The sequence below is a fragment of the Citrus sinensis genome, chromosome 8 (assembly GCF_022201045.2).
Source record: "Citrus sinensis cultivar Valencia sweet orange chromosome 8, DVS_A1.0, whole genome shotgun sequence".
NCBI lineage: Eukaryota > Viridiplantae > Streptophyta > Magnoliopsida > Sapindales > Rutaceae > Citrus > Citrus sinensis.
In genome coordinates, this window is record NC_068563.1 from 25,604,633 (window position 1) to 25,629,150 (window position 24,518).

Below are 24,518 nucleotides of genomic sequence, written 5' to 3' on the forward strand. Positions count from 1 at the left end.
TATAAAAGGGTTATATTGTAAAAATAAGCCAAAAGAAATAAAAAGTAATGGTAAGAGTATCAATACTTTAACGGCAGAGATATTTCAAGATATTTTTAAAAATATAGAGACTAAATGAATAATAATCTTAAAATACAAGAATTAAATAAGTTTTTACCCAAAATAATCTTCCAAAGACAAATTCTCTCACATCTATCAAATGTACATACTGAGCACCCTTTCACAAGCATTTTTAAGCGGTCATTCGCATCGCACGTCCTACAACTCTCTTTGCATTTTCTTAGAGAACTTATCACATAAGCTCTCGCACTCCACATTTTGGGCTGGTCTCAAATGGCAAATTACTTTTCTAGCCAAAGCTTACCATCCATGCAATGGCAAAAAGTCCTTAAAAATGGTTCAATGACTTTCAAATTCTTCAAATTTAATAGCGTTGGTGCCAAAATTCAAAAGTTGCATGCTAGCCGCGTTGCTATGCATTGCTCAATATTTTGCTTTTTCTGCACTTGGGAATCTACATCAGAAAACTTTTTTTTTTCGTTTCCATAAATAATTGTTATGAGGAATTTGGAAAAATAAAGCAGCGAAAATTTTATTATCAAATTCTATTTTAACGCGAAATACTAAAATCATTATTTTTTGTTATTATCTTTTCCACTCAGCATGATGATACCACCAACCCATTTATTTGAAAAAACAACAATGCTATATTAAGCAAGCATTGTATTACACTTAGGAAACTTTGGGTTGCAAACAGAGTTTTAATAGGAGTTTTCTTCAAGCAAAAAGAGGAAAATCACAGATTTATTCATGAATTGATCACAAACGCATTGCTCAACATTTTGCTTTTTGTGGACTTAGAAATCTACATCACAGACTTTCTTTTTTTTTGGATTGGTTTGCATAAATAATTGTTGTACAATGAGGAATTTGGAAAATAAATTAGTGGAAAAAAATTATTATCAAATTCTTATTTAACATGAAATACTAAAAATATTACTTTTTGTTAATATTATCTTTTCCACTAAGCCTAATGACACCACCAACCCATTTATTTAAAAAAAAATTCTATATATATTAAGTAAGCATTTTATCACTATTTGAAAAAACAATAATGCTATTTGAGTAAGCATTGTATCACTACTTTAGGGTTGCAAACAGAGTTTTAACAGGAGTTTTCTTGAAGGAAAACGACAGATTCATTTATGAGTTGATCAAAAAGCCATATCAATTGCATTTTTGTTTGAGGCTAAATGTAAAAGAAATATTAAGAGAGCCCAAGATTTTGTATAAATAGCCATGACATAATTGAGGACTTGAAGAATCTCATGTAATAGTTCCATTTTCCTAATAATTTGAGCAATTAATATAGATCTCATGTATACACTCCTTGAAAAATTCTTAATTATGGCCCTTATCTGCTTTCTTCACTACCGGCGACATGCTATTTCACAAGATTATCAATATCATTACCAAGCAACAGTAATGTCTTTGTTCCTCCTGAATTGTTACTCGAGTCCAGTACCGCATGGCTGCATCCACCACTATTAAGTTTGCTGCTGATCAAACGATTATTAGGCGATCTGCCAATTACTAGCCATCTATTTGGGGTTCTGATTATAATTTGTCACTTGAGAGTAAATATAAGGCGTCAAGGATCCACCAAAAAGGGCAAAAAAAAAAAAAAAAAAGAAGACAAAAGAGGAAGAAGAAAAAAGGAAAGACAATGAAGAAAAATGGGTGCCGACATTGACATTTTGATTTGGTGATGACAAAATGAAATGGAGGTGGTTGAGTTAAGTGGTTGTCAAACCTAACTTGTGGAATTTGTTAGCCAACAATTGGCTATATAAAGGGAGCCATGCAAATGAGTTTTGCATCCCATTTTGAGTGCATCCGAGAGCTTATAAAAGAGAGAAAAATAAGTTTCTCTTTATAAATATTTGTTTTCAATATTTATATATGAGAGTGTGGGTGTAATAAATTGGGTTTTGAGTAGTGAGGAATTTATCTCAAATTACTTGTAATTCTTCCTATATAGTGAAAAATTATCCTTTTGTCTTCTCCCGTGGATGTAAGCTAAAAACCGAACCACATAATTTTCTTGTGTCCTCTTTGTGCTTGTTCTTTATTTTCTTTCAATTTCACTTTAGCTGCGTGTCTGCTTCACTCATTAATTTCCTAACAGTGGTATCAGAGCTATTGGTTGTATTTTTAGAGTTGGGTACTATTCATGTATACGACATTGTTCACATATACGGTATTGTTCACGAGAAACGATGGAAGCGATCCAAGAATTTTACAGTTCAAAGCAGGGAATAGTGGTGTGAAAAAAGCAACTGTGCGGTTTTGTACATGTCTAGGAAAGTTCTGTCACAAAGGCGATAAGAGCTTAAGGAGTCTGAGTTTTAAGTGAGACCATTGTGACCCCTCCAGTCTTTCCTGAGAACTTTCTTGGTGTATATTCTCACACATACTCATAACTATTCAGGGTGGTACACTAGCTTATGTGTGGTATTTATCAACAAAATTGTGGCAAAGTATGAAATTGAGAAGCTCAACGGGAATAATTTTTCGTTGTGGAAAATGAAGATAAAAGTTATATTGAGGAAAAATAATTGCTTGGCAGCAATTAGAGATAGACCTATGGAGATATCTGATGACAAGTGGAATGAGATAGATGGCAATTCTATTTCTGATCTACACTTGGCACTTGCGGATGGAGTATTATCCAGTATGGCGGAGAAAAATACAGTGAAGGAAATATAGGATACTCTCACAAAATTGTACGAGGCCAAGTCACTACATAACAAAATCTTCTTGAAGAGGAAACTTTATACTCTTCGAATGGCAGAATCTACAATAATGACCGACCACATCAACACCTTGAAGACTTTATTTTCACAACTCACAACATTGGGATATAATATAGAGGAAAATGAACGTGCAGAGTTTCTACTTCAAAGTCTACCAGATTCGTATGATCAACTCATTATCAACCTGACGAACAATAATCCAGCGGACAGTTTAGTTTTCGACGATGTTGCAGCCTCCGTATTAAATAAGGAGAGCATGCGGAAAAATAAGAAAAACAGACAAGCAAGTTCGCAGTAAGCGGAGGCGCTATCAGTGACGAGAAGGAGATCAACGGAACGTGGCCCCAGTGGGAGTCAAAATCATGGTAGATCAAAATCCAGAAGTAAGAAGAATGTTAAATGCTATAACTGTGGCAAGAAAGAGCACATCAAGAAAGAGTATTGGAGTAACCATAAGAGAAAAAAAGGGCAAAGAACCTGAGTCATCAAATGCTCAGGGGTGTGTAGCAAGTACCTCAGATGATGGCGAAATTCTCTACAGCGAGGCAACAACTATTTCAGAAGGCAGAAAACAATTGTATGATGTTTTGCTTATAGACTCAGGAGCTACCTAGCATATGACCTCTCGGAGAGAATAGTTCCACACATATGAACTTATCTCAGAAGGATCTGTATATATGGGAGATGATCATGCCTTGGAGATCACTGGTATTGGTACTATCAAAATAAAAATGTTTGATGATATAATTCGCACAATTGGGGAGGTACAACATGTCAATGGCCTGAAAAAAATCTATTGTCTTTAGGACAAATGGATAATCATGGGTATAAAACTCATGTTGAGAATAGAATTATGAACATTGTTAAATGTGCGCTTGTATTGATGAAGGCAGAAAAGATCGGTGCTAATCTATTCATGCTTAAAGGAGAAACACTACATGAGGCTGATGTGTGTGTCGCGTCAAATGGAGCAGAATCAACGATGATGTGGCATCTCAAACTTGGCCACATGTCAGAACAAGGTTTGAAAATTCTCTCTGAGTGAAAATTGCTTCCAGGGCTCAAATCGGTAAGTTTATCATTTTGCGAGCATTGTGTTACAAGTGTTGTGTAAATTTTAATGTACTCGCAAGCGCACGAATCTATTGTAGTATAGATCTATGGTGACGAGTGTCGATCCCATGAGGAGGTTGATTTTAATTGTGTAGAATTAATTTTGTAAATGGATGATTGGATTTACGGTGGAAATGATTTGGAATATGCTAAATCAATATGGTGCTAAGGGCTTATCGTGCCAAATAATAATAACCTTATACTAGAGAGCCGGTGTAACCAAGGCGGTATCTAGACAAGACTATTATTATTTGTCGACGAGAAGTCAAAACATCCACAAAAATTAGAGGGGAAGAGAAAATAAATTTACCAAATTAAGCCCATTACACATGTTGAGACTTCACCTTCAACCCAAGCTTGAAAGAAAATTAGCCACTCATAGTTGAACTAGGGGCAAAATGGAAATTTATTAAAATACGAAGAAAATACAAGATGGAGAGGGAATTACAGAAAATGGATCCCAAAAATGGATTCAGAGCTATCAAATTAAGGGGGAGAGGCCCTCTTTTTATAGATACATGGAGTAAATCATGGCCATCGGATTAAAAACAGTTTGGACGCTCAGGATTGCGCCACGTCATCAGTCAACAGTCCACGGTTTGACCACGCGGATGAACAGTAACACGGTTTGACCCGACTTTGAACAGTAACGCGGTTTGACCCGGATGAACAGTAACGCGGTTTGGTTGAAAATAATCCTGTGTGATACATGCACCGTTCGCGAGATTTTTCGTCCACTGATATGCTGCCACGTCACCATCAACAGTACATAAGAATTTTAGTCCAACAGGATCGTGACACCTCATCAGTCAATGCCACATCATCGGTCAATGCCACGTCATCATCCGTCTATGTGAACAGTGTCGTGAACAGTAACGTATACAGTACCGTACACGTGAATAGTACCGTACATGTGAATAGTGCTATTTTTCCTTTTATGCTCCTCCTAAGGTTTTTGACCGTCCTGAGTTCAAAAGTGATGTCCGTTTTGCCGTCTGATTTCTCCTTTATTGTGAAATGACTATAATACCCCTAAAATACATAAAATACTTAATTAAAATAAAACACATGTAATTAAATCACAAGAAGGTTAAATACATAAAAGTAAGGGTTGTTAGTAAGACTTGAAATGTAAAATGACGGTTTTCTCCTTTATAAATATGCATTTTCTAACACTCAACACACCCCCCAACCAGCTTATTGCTAGTCCCTAGCAAATAAAGCGAAAACAAAATTCAAATTCAAAATGAAATTTTTTTTTTTTTTAGAAACACCCGTGTTTATTCAATCAGATTAATGATAGCAATCAAATAAAAGTATAAGCATTATCTCCAGTCTAAAACAACATCACACCCACATCAACCATCCACATGAATTAGCCCAGTAGACTTTGTTATAGCTACTTTCAAGAATGACATGTCAAACCCCAAAATCTCACTGGAAGTAGTGACATTCTCACAAATAAATTAAACCCAATAAAAATAGTCACTCCAATGAATAGTAATTGAGAGAGAAAATAATAAAGAAGTGATATCACATGCTCTCACCAAGATGAAATAAATATGCCCTCATCTTAGAAATAATACGATCTCAAGTCAAATAAAATGTAAGTCAACCCACTTTATTTATCTTTTTTTTTTAATTATGCATCACTACATCTTTTTAGCCCATATAACTAGCTTCTACTTCAAACTATAGTTCCCTAAAATCAAGAAGGACTTTTATTAGGACGTAACGTAGGCTAGGGACATGGCTAACAAAGAAGGGAAATAAGGAAAACAAAGTGTATGTTTGAGAAAAATGCAGATAATTTTTTTTTTTTGGAAGTTGCAAGGTGGATTTCACCTATTATTTTTATTTTTATTCTTTTGAAACAACAACTTTTGTTTTTTTTTCTCTTTTTTTTTTGTATAACTTCACTGAACAAAATAATTATTTATATTTTTCTCAAACATAAATAGGTGATGGAACTTATAAGACATCGGGTAATACTCCAAATCGGAGTGGGTCAAGATGATAAGTTGACAAAGGAAAGGTTTTTTTTTTTTTTTTTTTAAAAGGCTCAAAAGGGGTAACTATGGATATTTAATAAAAGGGATGGCTAGAAAGACTCAAACGGATAAAAGATGGCCTTTCCATCGTCTTTTAGGGCTCTAAATAATTATCCATGTCTACTAGTTAGATGGGCCTCCTAATGTAGCAACACATTTTTTTTTCTCTTTTTTTTATTTTATAATTTTTTTTTTAGGGTTAACTCAAAAGAAATTTAGAGATCGTGTATAAAATAATAAACTGCTAAGCTGTATAGAGAATGGGCAAAAGGGTTACTCTCCAAGAAAGTGATAGGCTCAACAACTCACTTGGCATTTATTTATGACATGTTCATTCCTTCAAGCAACTCATATTTGTCTCCGACATCAACATATAAAGTAGCAAACATAGCGTAACATCACTTAAGACCAAAGATAATACAAATACTAAAATTTGAAATTAATCATGTCATCCAATGTTAAAACAAATCACACAATTTTATTTTTTTAAACAACATTCTATCCCCTAACCTATTCTAAACATGAAAGGAAAATATGTATGCAGAGATATGAAAATGATGCATAAAAACTAATTAGAAAAGTTACACTTAAAATGATAGAAAACGAAAATGGTTTTTTTTTTTTTAACTTAGAAGATGCGTTTCTAGAGGCATTACTCTCCATATTCAGCCATCTTCGACTCAAAAGTTGGAAAATGTATATTTATAGAGGAGAAAATAAAAAGAAGAAGAAAAATGAACATCAAAACTTAATAAAGAAAAAGAATTTTTTTTTTCGAACAATGAAGATGCGTTTTTAGAGTAACTACACTCCATATTCAGCCATCTTCAACACAAAAAGTTAGCAACAGTTAGTTTCTATAACAAAAAATTAGTAAAAACTTAACCAAGATTCCACAATTGTCGACTATTCCCTCCCCTCAACCAGAACGAAACATTGTCCTCAATGTTGTAAAGGAAAGAAGTAGAGTTTAGAAGACATCACCTGGGTGGTGCAACACAGAAGAAAATATTTACAGGCGGAGAGTTAAATCTAATTTGTACTTCTTACTGCGGCTACTGTTACCATCATTATTTGGTCGCTCCAACACAAAGGTCCAGGGGTCTGGCTCCGGTTTATAAGTTTGTAACATATCAAGTAGCTCAGTAGCAGTGTGAGCACAAATAAAGAGTTTTTTCACATTAGAAGGAATGAAATAGTTTTTTATTGCATGGTTAAGAAATGCGATAAAGCCATCATAAAATTTATTGACATTTAACAAACCGATGGGTTTCTAGTGAATGTGTAGATGGACCCAAGATGCTAGTGTCATAAGTGCCTCTAGTGTTGCAAGATCTCCTGGAAGGAAAATAAAAGCATCAGCATGATTAAGCATTTCAGTTATTCTTTCTTGCATACCTGAGACGACTAACTCTTCTCCAGTTGATGAGTCAGACGAACTGCCCAATGGTTTTAAGACTCTTGGGATGATGCCTAACACTTGACTTCCTCTGATAAAAGCTGCTTCTGAGACCATTTTTGATAACCCTCGATTACCTCCTCCATACACCAAGTGTAATTTTCTCGCTGCTATGCTTCGACTAAGATCTATGGCTGCCTCAACGAACTCTTTATGTTTGCCATATGTAAATCCAGAAAGCACACAAATGTTCTTGAATTGTCTATTGGGAGTAGCTGACATTGTGATACTTCTCAAAAATAATTTGTGAGTGCTTGACAAAAAAAAAAGAAATCACATTTAAGAGTCTCGGTGATAATGGGTTATGGTTGTGTATGAGGTAATATGTCAATGTCAAATAACGCGTAAAGCACGTGGCTCGCAAGTCAAAAAGAAAACAGTAAAAAGGAAAAAGCAAACAGTAATAAAATTATTAAAGACAATAATGCAAACAATAAGACAATAGTGAAATAAAATAACAATAAAGTAAAAGGATATTTACAAGTAGTTGCGACTGTGGCTTACATCTTCCTCTGGTTTTACGTCCAGAAACGGCTTGAACGCCCTCTATGGGTCGAGAATAGGCTTCCTATCCAGTTTTCTTATAAACTGGCAAACAGGGTCGTTTATAGTCAGATTCCCGAGACTATATTGTGCATGCTCTTTCTGGAATAATGGCCATAACTGGAGAATCGCTCCTTGCACATATCCACTGGGATGCGTTTCAAGAGACAGAAGGATATCATCCAATGACTCCTTATTCAAGCCATCCCTAATGAATTGAATCTTATCTTCCCTGTTATCAGACACCATTCCTAAAGAACATGGGTTTTTATTGCAACTCATTCTGGCACACTTATGACAAGCAACAGAAATTCTTCGAGCTCGTCGTTTTCTTGCATAATTTCCTTTACCACAACCAGGCATGTATGCAATAAATTTTGGAGGTAACTCACATGCCAATCGTACTTTCACCTCAATTAACCAACGAATATCAGCAAGTATATTATTCCTCATGAGCAATCTCATGCGTTCGGACCGAGCTTTATAGATCGTAAGAAGGGCATTCTGAGGAAGTGAAGGGAATCGCTTGTGAAGCTTCGCTAGAGTCTCGTTTCTGTCCATACTTTCGCCTCAGAATATCAGTTATTATGGGAAACTGAAGTAACCGACTTGATTGTCACGGAGTACCGTTATTCGCCACTTCACCGGGGTAACAAACTAAAGCACACAAACAGAAAAACAAATTAAAACACATAAAGAAAATTAAAATCGTCCTCTTATTGAATTTACCTCAAGCTCCAACTGGATGTCGTAAACACTTCTCTCAATGTCTCTGAGTTGGCGTTCTAAACCCTTAACATAGGCTACTAACTCTGGTGGTTGTAGAGCCCAAATGCGTTGTGTTTTACAAAATTGAATCTGCCTTTTGAGATGAGTTTTGACACGTTGAAGTGGTTTAAGAATGTTCAGGAGGAATGGTCTAAGTATGAGACTCATGATTAAAAATGATAAGAGAAAACTTAATAGTTAAACAAACACACTTATGCAAAAATAATTTCAATTAGCAAAAGAATAAAATAAAGAAAGAAAAAAAAAAAAATCAAATCACTGAAAAAAAAAATCAATTCAAATTTGGTGGGTCACTCAAATTTATTTCGATGTCTTCTCCATGTGGTTGGTATTCTAGATATGGCTTTAATCTTTGACCATTAACTTTAAACGTGACACCGTTCTTTGGGTCCTTAATTTCAATTGCCCCATGTGGAAAAACAGTATGAACAATAAATGGGCCAGACCAATGAGAGCGTAACTTACCTGGGAATAAGTGCAAGCGAGAATTGAATAAAAGCACTTTCTGACCTGGAGTGAACGATTTTCTCATAATTTGCTTATCATGGAAGACTTTCATTCGTTGCTTGTAAATCTTGGCATTTTCGTATGCATCATTGCGAATTTCTCCAAGTTCTGCCAGCTGTAATCTTCTTTCTGAGCTGGCTTGCTGCATGTCAAAATTGAATTTCTTGATGGCCCAATACGCACGATGCTCGAGTTCCACAGATAGGTGGCAAGCTTTTCCATACACTAGCCTGTAGGGTGACATCCCAATCGAGGTCTTGAAAGCCGTTCTATATGCCCATAAGGCATCATCAAGTCTTAATGACCAATCTTTTCTGTCCGGCCTCACCGTCTTTTCTAATATGTGCTTTATTTCTCGATTGGAAATCTCAACTTGGCCACTGGTTTGCGGATGATACGGGGTCGCCACTTTGTGTGTGATTGAATACTTTGTCAAAAGAGCTTTGAATGCTTTGTTACAAAAGTGGGCACCACCATCACTGATTATTGCTCGAGGGAATCCAAAGCGTGAAACAATGTTGCTTTTCAAAAATGCTATCACCACCTTGTGATCATTGGTCCTACATGGAATTGCTTCTACCCATTTCGATACGTAGTCAACAGCAACCAATATGTATTGATGGCCAAAAGACGGGGGAAAGGGTCCCATGAAGTCGATACCCCATACGTCAAAAATCTCAACGACTAAAATTGGATTTAGTGGCATCATGTTCTTTCGTGTAATGCTCCCCATTCGTTGACACCTATCACATGAAGAACAGAAAGTGTAAGCATCTCGAAATATAGTTGGCCAATAGAAACCACATTGTAAAACTTTAGTCGCTGTTTTCTTAGCACTGAAATGACCTCCACAAGCTTGTTCATGGCAGAATGAAAGAATATTTTGAATTTTATTTTCTAGGACACATCGTCTAACAATTTGATCTGCACAATACTTGAACAAATACGGGTCATCCCAAAAGAAATTCTTTATCTCTACAAAGAATTTTGCCTTGTCTTGCTTGGTCCAATGCTCAGGAAGTTTACCTGTAACAAGATAATTAACTATATCAGCATACCAAGGCAATACTTCCACACTCATTAATTGTTCATCTGGAAATGACTCATTCAATATTAATGGCTCTGTAATTGTGTCAAGATGGAGACGAGAGAGGTGGTCCGCCACAACATTTTCTGTCCCTTTTTTATCTTTGAATTCCAAGTCAAATTCCTGCAAAAGTAACACCTAACGAATTAGTCTAGCTTTTGCATCTTTCTTTATGAGAAGATATTTAAGAGCAGCATGATCCGTGAATATAATTATTTTACAACCAATGAGATATGATCGAAATTTTTCCAATGCAAACACTACTGCTAGCATTTCTTTTTCAGTAGTTGAATAGTTCAACTGTGCATCATTCAATGTCATACTAGCATAATAAATAACATGGGGAATTCGATCAACTCTTTGTCCTAATACTGCTCCTACTGCATAATCAGATGCATCACATATGAGCTCAAATGGTAAGCTCCAGTTTGGGGCTTGAATGATGGGTGATGATGTCAACAAATGCTTTAATTTTTCAAAAGCCACAAGACATGAATCATTAAAGATAAAAGGTACATCCTTAGCAAGTAAATTGCATAAGGGTCTAGAAACTTTGCTAAAATCTTTAATGAAACGTCTATAGAAACCAGCATGCCCAAGGAAAGATCTTACTTCTCTGACTGTTTTGGGTGGAGGAAGATTATAAATGAGATCCACCTTGGCTTTGTCAACCTCAATACCTTTGCTCGAAATGATGTGACCGAGAACAATACCTTGTTTTACCATAAAATGACATTTCTCCCAATTTAAGACCAAGTTCTTCTCGATACATCTCTGCAGAACTAGTATTAGATGATGTAAACATTGATCAAATGAATCACCAAAGACAGAAAAGTCATCCATAAAGACTTCAAGGAATCGTTCAACCATATCAGAAAAAATGCTTAACATGCATCGTTGAAATGTAGCAGGTGCATTACATAATCCAAATGGCATTCTCCTATATGCAAATGTGCCAAAAGGGCAAGTGAAAGTAGTTTTCTCCTGATCTTTTGGTGCTATGGGAATCTGATTATATCCTGAGTAGCCATCTAGAAAGCAATAAAATTCATGGCCTGCTAATCTATCAAGCATTTGATCGATAAATGGTCTTTACGTGTGACAGAATTCAATTTTCTATAATCAATGCATACACGCCATCCTGTAGTTACTCTAGTGGGTATCAATTCATTATCAGCATTCGTAACTACTGTGACTCCTGACTTTTTGGGGACAACTTGAACAGGACTGACCCATGAACTATCAGAAATGGGATAAATGATACCTGCGTCTAATAGCTTAAGGATTTCAGTTCTAACAACTTATTTCATGTTAGGATTTAACCGACGTTGCATTTCCCTAGTAGATTTAGCATTTTCATCAAGGTGAATGTAATGCATGCAGTCTACTAGGTTTATACCTTTTATGTCTGCTATGGTCCATCATAATGCCCCTTTGTGCTCTTTCAAAACATCCAACAACTTACCTTTTTGTTCGTCATTTAGGGATGATGAGATGATTACCGGCAGAGTACTTTCTTCTCCCAAAAATGCATATTCCAGAGTATTGGGTAATGGTTTGAGCTCGAGTTTCGGTGGTGATTCTGATGATGGGATGAGTTTCTTCTCTGATGGTGCTAGTTGTTCAACTCTTGACTTCCATTTATTAGTGTCCATGGATGGTGCTGAGTCAAGTAGGGCGTTGACCTCATCAACTGATCTGTCAATATCAAAATCTAAACCAAAGTGAGTAAAACATGTTTGTAAAGGATCACTAAAGTTTGAAAGAAAAGTATTATCAACTATTGTTTCAATTAAATCCAAATCAACAATTCCATCATTTGCACTGTGAGGTTGTTTGGCAATGTTGAAGATGTTCAACTCCATAGTCATGTTGCCGAAGGACAACTGCATATTTCCAGTCCTGCATTGAATGTGAGCATCCGCAGTTGCCAAGAAAGGTCGTCCTAGAATAATGGGGATGTGCTTCCTTGAATCATGTATTGGTTGAGTGTCAATTATAATGAAATCAACAGGAAAATAGAACTTGTCTACCTGGATAAGCACGTCCTCCACAATACCACGAGGTATTTTCGTGGACCGATCTGCAAGCTGTAACACCACTGGAGTTTGGTGTAATTCTCCCAGTCCAAGTTTTACGAATACAGAGTAAGGCAAAAGATTTACACTAGCTCCTAAATCCAACAAAGCATTCTCAATTGTGTGGTTCCCTATACTACATGAGATAGTGGGGGAGCCTGGGTCTTTGCATTTTAAAGGAATTTTATGTTGGAGTATAGAACTAATGTTTTCTGTTAAAAATGCCTTCTTTTGAACATGCATGTTTCTCTTTTTAGTACAAAGGTCTTTAAGAAACTTGGCATAAGATGGAACTTGCTTAATAGCATCAAGTAAAGGGATGTTAACACTTACCTGTTTGAAGATTTCAAGAATCTCACCTGTGGATTTTCCCTTTTTTCCTTTAGCTAACCTCTAAGGAAATGGAGCTTTGGGAACATATTCCCGTGGGTTGGTTTCTTCTTTCTCCTCCGGTGATGATTCCTCAACATTCACAGGTACAATTTGATTTTCTTTTGTCACCAGCATCTCCACTTTGTTGTCGACTTCTTTTCCTTTTCTCAAGGTCATGACTGCTTTGACCTCTCCATGCTGCTGTGGTGAACTGGTACTTGCTTCATGTACTCCTTTAGGATTAGGCACTGGTTGACTTGGAAACTTGCCTTTCTCAACAGTCATTGCCAAGGTCTGAACTGAAGAAGCAAGTTGTCCCACCATCTTCTCGAGGCTTGAAACTGATTGGGCTTGTGAGTTAAAGCCCGCTCTCAATTCATTTCGTAGTCCATCAATGGTGCGGTTCTGTTGCTCGATCGTGGAGTGAGTAACATTCTTGAAATTCTGGAATGCATCCTCCCATGGTCTGGGCTGAGAGTAGTTCTGGTTTTGATTGTATGGTCTGAATGGTGGCTGAGAGGCTTGAGGATTTTGAGGAATTTGTTGCATTGGTGGAGCTGGAGCTGCTGGTCCATTCTGTTGGAGTCCTTGAGACCATGAAAAATTGGGGTGGTCTCTCCATCCAGGGTTATATGTGTTGGAGTATGGGTTGTAATTCGATGGTTTTCTCATTACACCTATGGCATTGGCTTGATCTGAGTATGAGTCATGGTCATGTGGCTCTGTTGATTTAGCAGTCGATAACGATGCTATTTGTCGAGAGAGACCTTCAATTATCGCTTTGACTTCTTTAATTTCTGAACTTGACTCGCCAATGTGAACCTCATTTACTCCCTTAATTCTTCTCGTATTCCTGAGTGATCGACTCCGTTGTTGGGAATTATCCGCTTGTCGCTGGAAGAATTCCTAAATCTCTGATGCACTTTTTGACATTAGCTCTCCTCCACTTGTTGCCATTAGCCATTCTTGCACATTCGGCAATAATCCCTCCAAAAAGTATTGGCATTGGTGCCATTTCTCGTACCCATGATGTGGACACTTCAAGAGTAGCCCATTGAATCACTCCCATGTTTCGAAAAATTGCTCGTCTTCTCTCTGAGTAAACTCTGAGATTTCCCTGCGAATAGCATTGGTTTTATGCACTGGAAAATATTTATTCAAAAATTTTGTTACCATTTGTTCCCATGATGCAATGCTATTGGCAGGCAATGTATTAAGCCATGAACGAGCTCTATCTTTTAAAGAAAATGGGAATAATCTAAGTTTAACATTATCATCTGAAAAATTCTCATATTTAAATGTTTGACAAATAGCATGAAAATCATTCAAATGATTATATGGGTCCTCATTTTCTAGGCCATAAAATGTGGGGAGACAATTTAGCACACTAGGTTTTAGTTCAAAACTCCTAGCAGCTACATTTGGGTATCTTATGCATGATGTGCTCAAATTTGCTAAAGGACTGAAATAATCCTTAAATGGCATCTCTTGTGGTGCTTGTAAATCCATTTTATTTTTAACGTTCTTGTGCGTGCGAAGTGTTTTTTCTAGTTCAAGGTCTATAGGTTCAAGATTAGGTAATAATGACCTACGACCATGCATGCAAAACAAATAAAAAAAAATAAAGATGGGAACAAAACAAATAAAAATAAAGAAGAGGGAGAAATTACGATACTAACCTTATTGCGCTATTACAACCTTTCTATAAAAATACACAAAAATAAATACGTGAAATAAATTAAAAATTAAATTAATAAAATAAACAAAAAAAAATTACAAAGAAAAATAAATTGAAAATTTAATTACAGAATTTTAAAGAAGAGAAAAAGGAAAGAAATACTAACCTTTAAATGTAGATTCACTTTTTTTTTAATAAAAAAAAATACAATAAAACCAATAAAAGAAATTATTCACAAAAAATAATTCTATGAATTAAAATTACTTACCTCCCCGGCAACGGCGCCAAAAACTTGTTGTGCAAATTTTAATGTACTCGCAAGCGCACGAATCTATTATAGTATAGATCTATGGTGACGAGTGTCGATCCCACGAGGAGGTGGATTTTAATTGTGTAGAATTAATTTTGTAAATGGGTGATTGGATTTATGGTGGAAATGATTTGGAATATGCTAAAACTTAAATTAAAATGGCGAGAATAAATTCTAAAATTGGTATTGAAATGGCGAGAATAAATTGACGAGAATTATATTGAAATGACGTACTTGGGTATCTGGATTCGTATCAACATGCATCATGGGCTAAATAATCCGTATTAATGCCAATTAAATCATGAGGGGGGAATCCACACCTCATGAACCACGCTCTAATCAATATGGTGCTAAGGGCTTATCGTGCCAAATAATAATAACCTTATACTAGAGAGCCGGTGTAACCAAGGCGGTATCTAGACAAGACTATTATTATTTGTCGACGAGAAGTCAAAACATCCACAAAAATTAGAGGGGAAGAGAAAATAAATTTACCAAATTAAGCACATGACACATGTTGAGACTTCACCTTCAACCCAAGCTTGAAAGAAAATTAGCCACTCATAGTTGAACTAGGGGCAAAATGGAAATTTATTAAAATATGAAGAAAATACAAGATGGAGAGGGAATTACAGAAAATGGATCCCCAAAATGAATTCAGAGCTATCAAATTAGGGGGGAGAGGCCCTCTTTTTATAGATACATGGAGTAAATCATGGCCATCGGATTAAAAACAGTTTGGACGCTCAGGATTGCGCCACGTCATCAGTCAATAGTCCACGGTTTGACCACGCGGATGAACAGTAACACGGTTTGACCCGACTTTGAACAGTAACGCGGTTTGACCCGGATGAACAGTAACGCGGTTTGGTTGAAAATAATCCTGTGTGATGCATGCACCGTACGCGAGATTTTTCGTCCACTGATATGCTGCCACGTCACCATCAACAGTACATAAGAATTTTAGTCCAACAGGATCGTGACACCTCATCAGTCAATGCCACATCATCGGTCAATGCCACATCATCATCCGTCTATGTGAACAGTGTCGTGAACAGTAACGTATACAGTACCGTACACGTGAATAGTACCGTACATGTGAATAGTGCTATTTTTTCTTTTATGCTCCTCCTAAGGTTTTTGACCGTCCTGAGTTCAAAAGTGATGTCCGTTTTGCCGTCTGATTTCTCCTTTATTGTGAAATGACTATAATACCCCTAAAATACATAAAATACTTAATTAAAATAAAACACATGTAATTAAATCACAAGAAGGTTAAATACATAAAAGTAAGGGTTGTTAGTAAGACTTGAAATGTAAAATGACGGTTTTCTCCTTTATAAATATGCATTTTCTAACACTCAACAACAAGTAAGCAACATAGACTAAAATTAAGTAGATCTATTGCTAGAAGTAAATGCATTCTAGACTTGATTCATTCTGATGTTTGGGAATCACCGGTTATATCCATGGGAGGTGCAAAGTACATGGTGACTTTCATTGATGATTATTCCAAAAGATGTTCGGTGTATCAAATTAAGAAAAAGTTAGATATATTTCCAGTGTTTGAAGAATACAAAGTGCGGGTGGAACTTGAATCTGGTAAAAAGATCAAGTGCTTGAGGACAGATAATGGTGGAGAGTATATAGACGGCGAGTTTCTTGCTTTTTGTAAGTAAGAAGGTATTCAGAGGTAATTCACAATGGCATACACTCCTCAACAAAATAGAGTGACGGAGCAGATGAATAGAACTCTTACAGAACGGATAAGAGTTATGTTGAGGACTGCTGGTCTACCCAATTCATTCTAGGCAGAAGCAGCCAAAACTGCCTGCTATATAGTAAATCGATCGCCATCTGCAGCTATTGGGCTAAAGACAGCGATGGAGATGTGGACTGGAAAGCCAACTGATTATTCCTACCTACATGCATTTGGATGTCCTGTGTACGTGATGTACAATACCCAAGAAAGAACAAAGTTGAATCTAAAATCTAGAAGATGTATCTTCTGAGGTATGCTGATAGAGTAAATGGGTATCGTCTATGGGACTCCACTGCCCACAAGATCGTCATCAACAGAGATGTTATCTTTATAGAAGATCAACTGCAAAGGAGAGATGATGATGATAGTATTGTAAAAGAAAAGTTAGAGACTATACCGGTATATGGAAAATAATCCAGAAGATTCAGATTCTTCTGAAGCAGCACCAGAGCACGAGGAACAAGAACCAGTCAAGTCCGAGGCTCCAGAAGTTCGTCGGTTAACTCGTGAGAGACGATCGCCAACGTGGCACTCGGAGTATGTCACAAAGATCAACGTTGCATACTATCTTCTAACAGAGGTTGGAGAGCCTTCAACTTTCCATGAAACTTTAAACAGGTTAGATGTTACTTTGTGGATGACAGTAATGTAGGAAGAAATTGAGGCTCTACACAAGAACAAGACATTGGAACTTGTATCACTACCACGTAGAAGAAAAGTCATTGGTAACAAATGGGTCTATAAGATCAAATGTGATGACAATGACCAAGTGAAGCGGTATCGTGCAAGACTGGTGGTGAAATGATATGCTCAGAAAGAATGTATTGACTTTAATGAGATATTTTCTCCGGTAGTTCGACTCACAACAGTTAGAGTAGTCTTGGCGATGTATGCTACATTTGACTTACATTTAGAGCAGTTAGATGTGAAAACTGCATTTCTTCATGGAGAACTGAAGAAGAAATATATATGCTCCAACCAGAAGGTTTTGCAGAAACAGGAAATGAGAACTTAGTTTGCAGGTTGAACAAATCTTTATACGGTCTCAAACAGGCGCCAATGTGTTGGTATAAGAGATTTGATTCCTTCATCATGAGCCTTGGATACAACAGACTCAACTCAGACCATTGTGCATATTACAAGAGGTTTGAAGATAATGATTTCATCATTTGCTGTTGTACGTGGATGACATGTTGGTAGCAGGCCCCAACAAAGATCGAGTCCAAGAATTGAAGGCACAGTTGGCTAGGGAGTTTGAAATGAAGGACTTGGGACCAGCAAACAAGATTCTAGGGATGCAAATTCACCGATACAGAAATAACAGGAAGATTTGGCTTTCATAGAAGAATTACTTGAAGAAAATCTTGCGGCGCTTCAACATGCAAGATTGTAAGTCAATTTCTACCCCACTTCCTGTTAATTTTAAATTATCCTCAAGTATGTGTCCTAACAATGAAGCAGAGAGAAGTGAGATGTCTCAAGTACCGTATGCATCAGTAGTGGGAAGTTTGATGTTCGCTATGATATGTACAATACCAGGCATTGCACAAGCAGTGGAAGTAGTCAGTCGATACATGGCGAATCCTGGTGGAGAGCATTGGATAACTGTGAAGAGGATTATGAGATACATCAGAGGAACCTTAGATGTTGCATTATGTTATGGAGAATCAGAGTTTACTGTCAGGGGTTATATGGATTCAGATTTTGCAGGAGACCTTGATAAAAGGAAATCTACTACTGGTTATGTGTTTACACTTGTAAAAGGAGCTGTAAGCTGGGTTTCGAAACTGCAGACTATTGTGGCTTTATCTACAACAGAAGCAGAATACATGACAGTTACACAAGCTTGCAAGGAAGCTATTTGGATACAAATGTTATTAAAGGAGCTCGGGCACAAACAAGAGAAAATTTCTGTGTTTTGTGATAGTCAGAGTGCCTTGCACATTGCAAGGAATCCAACCTTTCATTCCAGGACAAAGCACATATGATTTCAGTATCACTTCGTTCGTGAAGTAGTGGAAGATGAAAGTGTAGATTTGCAGAAAATCCATACCAAAGAGAACCTAGCAGATGTTTTGACCAAGCCGATCAATGCTGACAAGTTTATCTAGAGTAGATCCTCTAGTGGCCTAGCAGAAACGTAGGCAACATAATAATGGCGAAGCAGAAATGATGATGTGGAGATTGATTAGTCTCCAATCTAATCTCCAAGTGGGAGAATGTCAAGGATCTACCAAAAAGGGCAAAAAAAAAATTGAAATAAGACAAAAGAGAAAGAAGAAAAAAGGAAAGAAATGAAGAAAAATGGGTGCCGACATTGATATTCTGATTTGATGATTACCGACGATGGACAAAATGAAATGGAGGTGGTTGAGTTAGGTGGTTGTCAAACCTAACTTGTGGAATTTGTTAGCCAACAATTGGCTATATAAAGGGAGCCATGCAAATGAGTTTTCCATCCCATTTTGAGTGCATCCGAGAGCTTATAAAAGAGAGAAAAATAAGTTTCTCTTTATAAGTATTTGTTTTCAATATTTATAGATGAGAGTGCGGGTGTAATAAATTGGGTTTTGGATACTGAGGAATTTATCTCAAATTACTTGTAATTCTTCCTATATAGTGAAAAATTATCCTTTTGTCTTTGCCCGTGAATGTAAGCTAAAAGCCGAACCACGTAATGTTCTTGTGTCCTCTTTGTGCTTGTTCTTTATTTTCTTCCAATTTCACTTTAGTTGCGTGTCTGCTTCACCCATCAATTTCCTAACATAAGGTACATAATTACTTAATTTACTTAATCTGTTTGCAATTAGTTCGTTTAAATATACACATGTATCTAATAAAATAATAAATGATTTGGTTTAATTATATCACCCTGGGAGAATCTTATGTCAAAAGAGAGGAAAATATTAGGAAAGAAGTGAGGGCGATGCTACAGCAGGATGATCATAAAGTGGTGGTGGATTTTGATCCTCTACACCTACTTGAGCTCATTGATACTCTGCAAAGACTTGGATTATCTTATCACTTTGAGGATGAAAACAAAAGAACTCTGGTTAGGATATACAATAAGAATACTAATAATCACAACAATTATAAACAAAAACAAGAAAGTTTATATGTTGTAGCCCTCAAATTCAGACTCCTAAGGCATCATGTTTATGATATACCTGCGAAAGGTACGCATGGATGCATGCAACTTTTGTCTAATCATATCTATACAGAAAAATTTGACAGAAACAGTGATAAGCCAATGTTGGTTTACTCAATTGAAGAACAATGTAAGTGGCTGGCACTGATTTATCACTGTTTTTTACTATGCTCGGTTACTTTAGCATTTGTCCACAACTTTTCCTTCTGTCTTAGTGGATCTTAAAAGAATTCATTCTGATTCTTGGTTCTAGATTATCTAATTAATAATATGAGACACATGCATGTGTGCGCAAGTAATTGTAGAAACGTTTTCCTGTTTCAAGGATGAGAAGAGGAGCTTTAAGTTATCATGCCTCGGTGATGATTGCAAAGGAATTTTAGCTCTGTCTGAAGCTGCGTATCTCTTGGTAGAAGGAGAAAGCAATATCTTTCTTGATGCTATAAATTCCACCACTACATACGTTAAAGAATACGTAGTCAAGCATAATAATAATGAAAATAATGATGGATATCTCTGTACATTAGTGACTCATGCCCTGGAACTTCCACTACATTGGAGGATGCAAAGATTGGAGACAAGGTCGTTCACTGATGTATGCAAGAGCAAACCAAACACGAAATCTTTCTTGCTCGAGCTTGCTAAACTTGACTTTAATATTGTGCAAGCTGCACGCCAAGAGGGTCTCAAATATGTGTCCAAGGTAAGAATCTAGATAAATAATCTTATTAGAGTCCTTCTCATAAAGTGCAGACTCACCATTCTACAACCTTGTAAAAAAATTTTGTGCCGTAACAGAGCTCATGTAGAGCCTCTTTATATGATTTGTAAACATATGGACATCCGCACAAAAAAATGATCAAGTCTAACTGAGCACTATATATGTAACTTATTTAATTTCATGCTAATTGATTATGTGTCAGGTGGTGGAAGAAAACAAGACTTGTGGAGAAGTTGAATTTTGCAAGAGATAGATTAATGGAGAATTTTTTCTGGACCGTGGGGGTGATATTCGAACTTGAGTTTGGATATTGTAAATATATGTCTACAAGGGTCAATGCCTTAATAACAACAATCGATGATGTTTATGATGTCTATGGGACCTTGGATGAACTTGAGCTATTCATTGATGCAGTTGAAGGATACTTTTATCTATTATAGTTATTTTTATCATCCGTATGATTATTTGTGGAACATGATTTAGTGAGCAATAATGCTCATCCGATAATAAGTACTTGAACACATAATATAATTTTATGATTCCTAATGAATACTAAAGTTGTGGATTAATTAGATAAAATCATGTACAATATCGCCTAACACAAGGTGAGCAAGTCGTCTACTAAATCATTACTTGTGAATTTATATATTTGTACATCTATCTTATTCTAATTTAGCTATATTACATTCTTAGCAACTTAGCATGGACTCGCAGATTCAATAAATTAATATTTCTGATATTAATTGCAATAATGAATGTATTAGATGGGACGCCACTACAATAGATCAATTTCCATAATATATGAATCTGTGCTTTCATGCTCTCCATAATTCCATAAATGGAATGGCTTTTGATGCTCTTAGAGATGAAGGAGTTGGCATGATTATTTCTTATCTTAAGTAAGCAGTACTAGTAAACTAAACCTTTTATTTTAATTAAGGGAGATTATTCTCCAATCACCTCAAGAATATCAAAAGTGCAAATAGCTGCTTTGAGTTTCTAACATTAGCTCCACAAGATCCCAAGTTTTAATTTTATAAAATAATATTTTGGCCCCCAAATTTTACCATATGTTTTTCATTTTTAGCATAAATTAGTTTGCTACCTTAGATTATTTAATGGTGGCTATTGAGTTAGTGGTGCAAAGTTATTATTAGAAACTTATTGGCAGGCAAGCATAATAATTACAGAGCACATGCAAAAATACAATGATGACATGCAATGATGATTTTTGAAATAGACATAATAATTGCCACTAACCCACCTAACAACTATTATCCTCCTTCATTTATTTTCCTCACACCGGACAACTACTACCCTTCTTCATTTATTTTCGTCGGACTTTCTCTTGTAATTGTTACAATAACTTGTATATTTATATCATTGTAAAATAGATGATAAATAAAAATCATTTCATTTCCTTTGGCTTTTTAATAAAACTTGTGGTGGTTCATTATACTTTTAATACTCTTGAAGTGGTTAGGATTATTTTCCCTTTAATTAATTTAATTTATGCCTTTTGTATTTGATATTATCTCATATTATATTAATTAATTCGATATATAAAAATAAAACTTTCACTGTGCAGATATATGCAAAGCATATTTAGTGGATGCAAAGTGGTACAATAGCGACTACATGCCAACTCTCCAAGAATGCTTGGAAAATGCTTTTATTTCAATATCAGCACTTGTAATTCTAATCCATGCATATGTTTTTTCAGCAAATCCAATAACAAAAGAGGCCTTGGAATACTTGCAAGATTATCCCAATATAATTTGTTTTTCATCAATTATTCTATGACTTGCAGGCGATTTGGGAACATCATCGGTACAATTAATTAATTTTTAATATTACTTGTGTTATGGAAAATATCTCATATTCGCTGAGAACACAATTATATTCTTATTACTAGTCTAGGAACTGTCATCAGCTATATAGGATATTCTCTATAACAAATTGTAGTACCCACGATCTGATTTTTAGATGATCGATTAATTGTTAAATTAGTTTGTAATAGATGCTGATTTAATTAATTATTAGGATGAGCTAAAGAGAGGAGATGTTCCTAAATCAATTCAATGTCACATGCACGAAGTTTGGAGTTTTAGAGGGTAGGCTCGTGAAGATATACTAGATTTGATTGCTGAGACATGGATGCAGATGAACAGTGATCGATTTGGAAACGTGCATTGCTTTTCTGACGTTTTTGTTGGGATTAAATTGAATTTGGCGAGGATAGCTCTATGCGTGTACCAATTTGGAGATGGACACGGTGTTCAAGAAAATACTGAGGATTGTGTATTATCTTTACTGATTGATCCCATTCCATAATTATGTCAACGTAGCATTACTCATAATAAGGATTTTGTTTTAAGTGTGTGCAGTCGCATTCTAGATTTCCTAAATCTTGACATCCCAGCAGTTGCACAAGGTACATCATCGCGGTCACCAAATCATTCCTTATAATAAAAAAATAAATGTTGTTTGGGTTTCCAACCTCATTATTGTTTTCGTAGTATTATATAAAATTATTTTAAGGATGTTGTGTGTAAATTGAGCAATGATATATGTCACGAGATACTGTCTACATATTGTATTTTTGTCATTTGATATAAATGCCCATACATACATATATGCGTACATACGAACATATTTCTACATTAATAATGAGGTTGTTGAGAATGCTTAGATTTAAGTGTTTTAATCTCTACCATTCATTTAATATAATGGACAAAAATTAATTAATTAAAGGATAACAGGTAAACTTCAATTTGCACGTAAATGCAGATTTTTTTAATTTTTAATTAATCAATGACAGAAAAATTCTATTATGTTGGGATAAGAATCCCACGATCAATAATGGGATCATTGGATTTAAATATTAGAAACTTCACTCTTATTTTAATTTTAATGGATAAGTAATTATGTAACTAGTAATTTACATGTTGTAGTATTTCATCACATTGTAAATTAACTTTTTATCTAATCAATTCATAATTACTTTTAAGTCACTAAAAAAAAAGAAAAAAGACAAATAATTTTGAAATTAAAATTATTATGTACTACCTATAATAGCATTAAAATAAATGTAATTAACAAGTAATGTTATTTTAATAATACTTTATACAAAGATATTTCATAAGGTCTTAATAATAATTTATTGTATGAATTTAATTATAAAACCATTAATATTTAAACAATAATGATCATAGAAGGCATTATAATAAATTATTTGATCTATGTTTTATTAATGATATTATAGGATACTACATGAGTCACAACAAATGGGAAATATTTTATTCAACAACCATAATTGAAAAATACATACGTGTATATAATTACATGATGGCTTGGATATGTACTTTTAGAGTTAGGTTATTTTAATTTAAATTTTTAACACAAAATATAAACTATTAATTTCATGCAATTCAATGGTGAATGATATAATATCCTAAAATGTTGTTTTGTCTTTCAATATCAACCTTTAGATTATGAAAGATTAATTGCTTGAATTTTGTATCAAAATATTAAGTTTGAATATCCTAAACCGTGTTTTTATAATAAAAATATGAAATTATAACAAAAAAAATCATTATATCCTATGTAAATATTATTGAAGGTAATATTTTATGTATCATTACCATTAATTATTATAATAATTGTAATGATTCTTAATAACGTAAAATTTATAATTGCAATAAAAGGATATAAGTAAAATAATCTTAGGTGATTCATAAATTAAAACTAATTAGGAATATATGTAAGATTTAGCTTTTATGAAATTAACCAAGTGAAATTTGAAAATAAAATGAAAATATATAAGCTTGTGAAACTTAGAATTTATAAGGTTTGGATAATTTTCTACCATGCAAGAATATTAATTGTAAGTTTGCAACATAAACCATAATTTTATGGAATAGATATGCTAAATATGTGTTAAAAATAATATATATTTTGTTATCAATTATACAATGTTCGTTAATTGTATATAAAATAACGGGTATTTTCATATGTGTTATCAAATTTTATTAAAACATGAGTAGTCAAGTACTTTTTAGGTTCTCACCCATGAGTTCATTGA

General features: G+C 35.1%; 1 non-coding gene and 1 pseudogene across 1 annotated transcript; both read left to right on the forward strand.

Annotated features, from left to right (window-relative positions):
- Positions 1–1,406: 1,406 nt before the first annotated feature.
- On the forward strand, positions 1,407–22,768 carry LOC127899415 (gamma-terpinene synthase, chloroplastic-like; annotated as a pseudogene).
- Positions 13,837–13,940, forward strand: LOC127899533 (small nucleolar RNA R71). Its single transcript, XR_008051410.1, has one exon. It is a non-coding gene; the product is annotated as a small nucleolar RNA R71 (small nucleolar RNA).
- Positions 22,769–24,518: the final 1,750 nt, after the last annotated feature.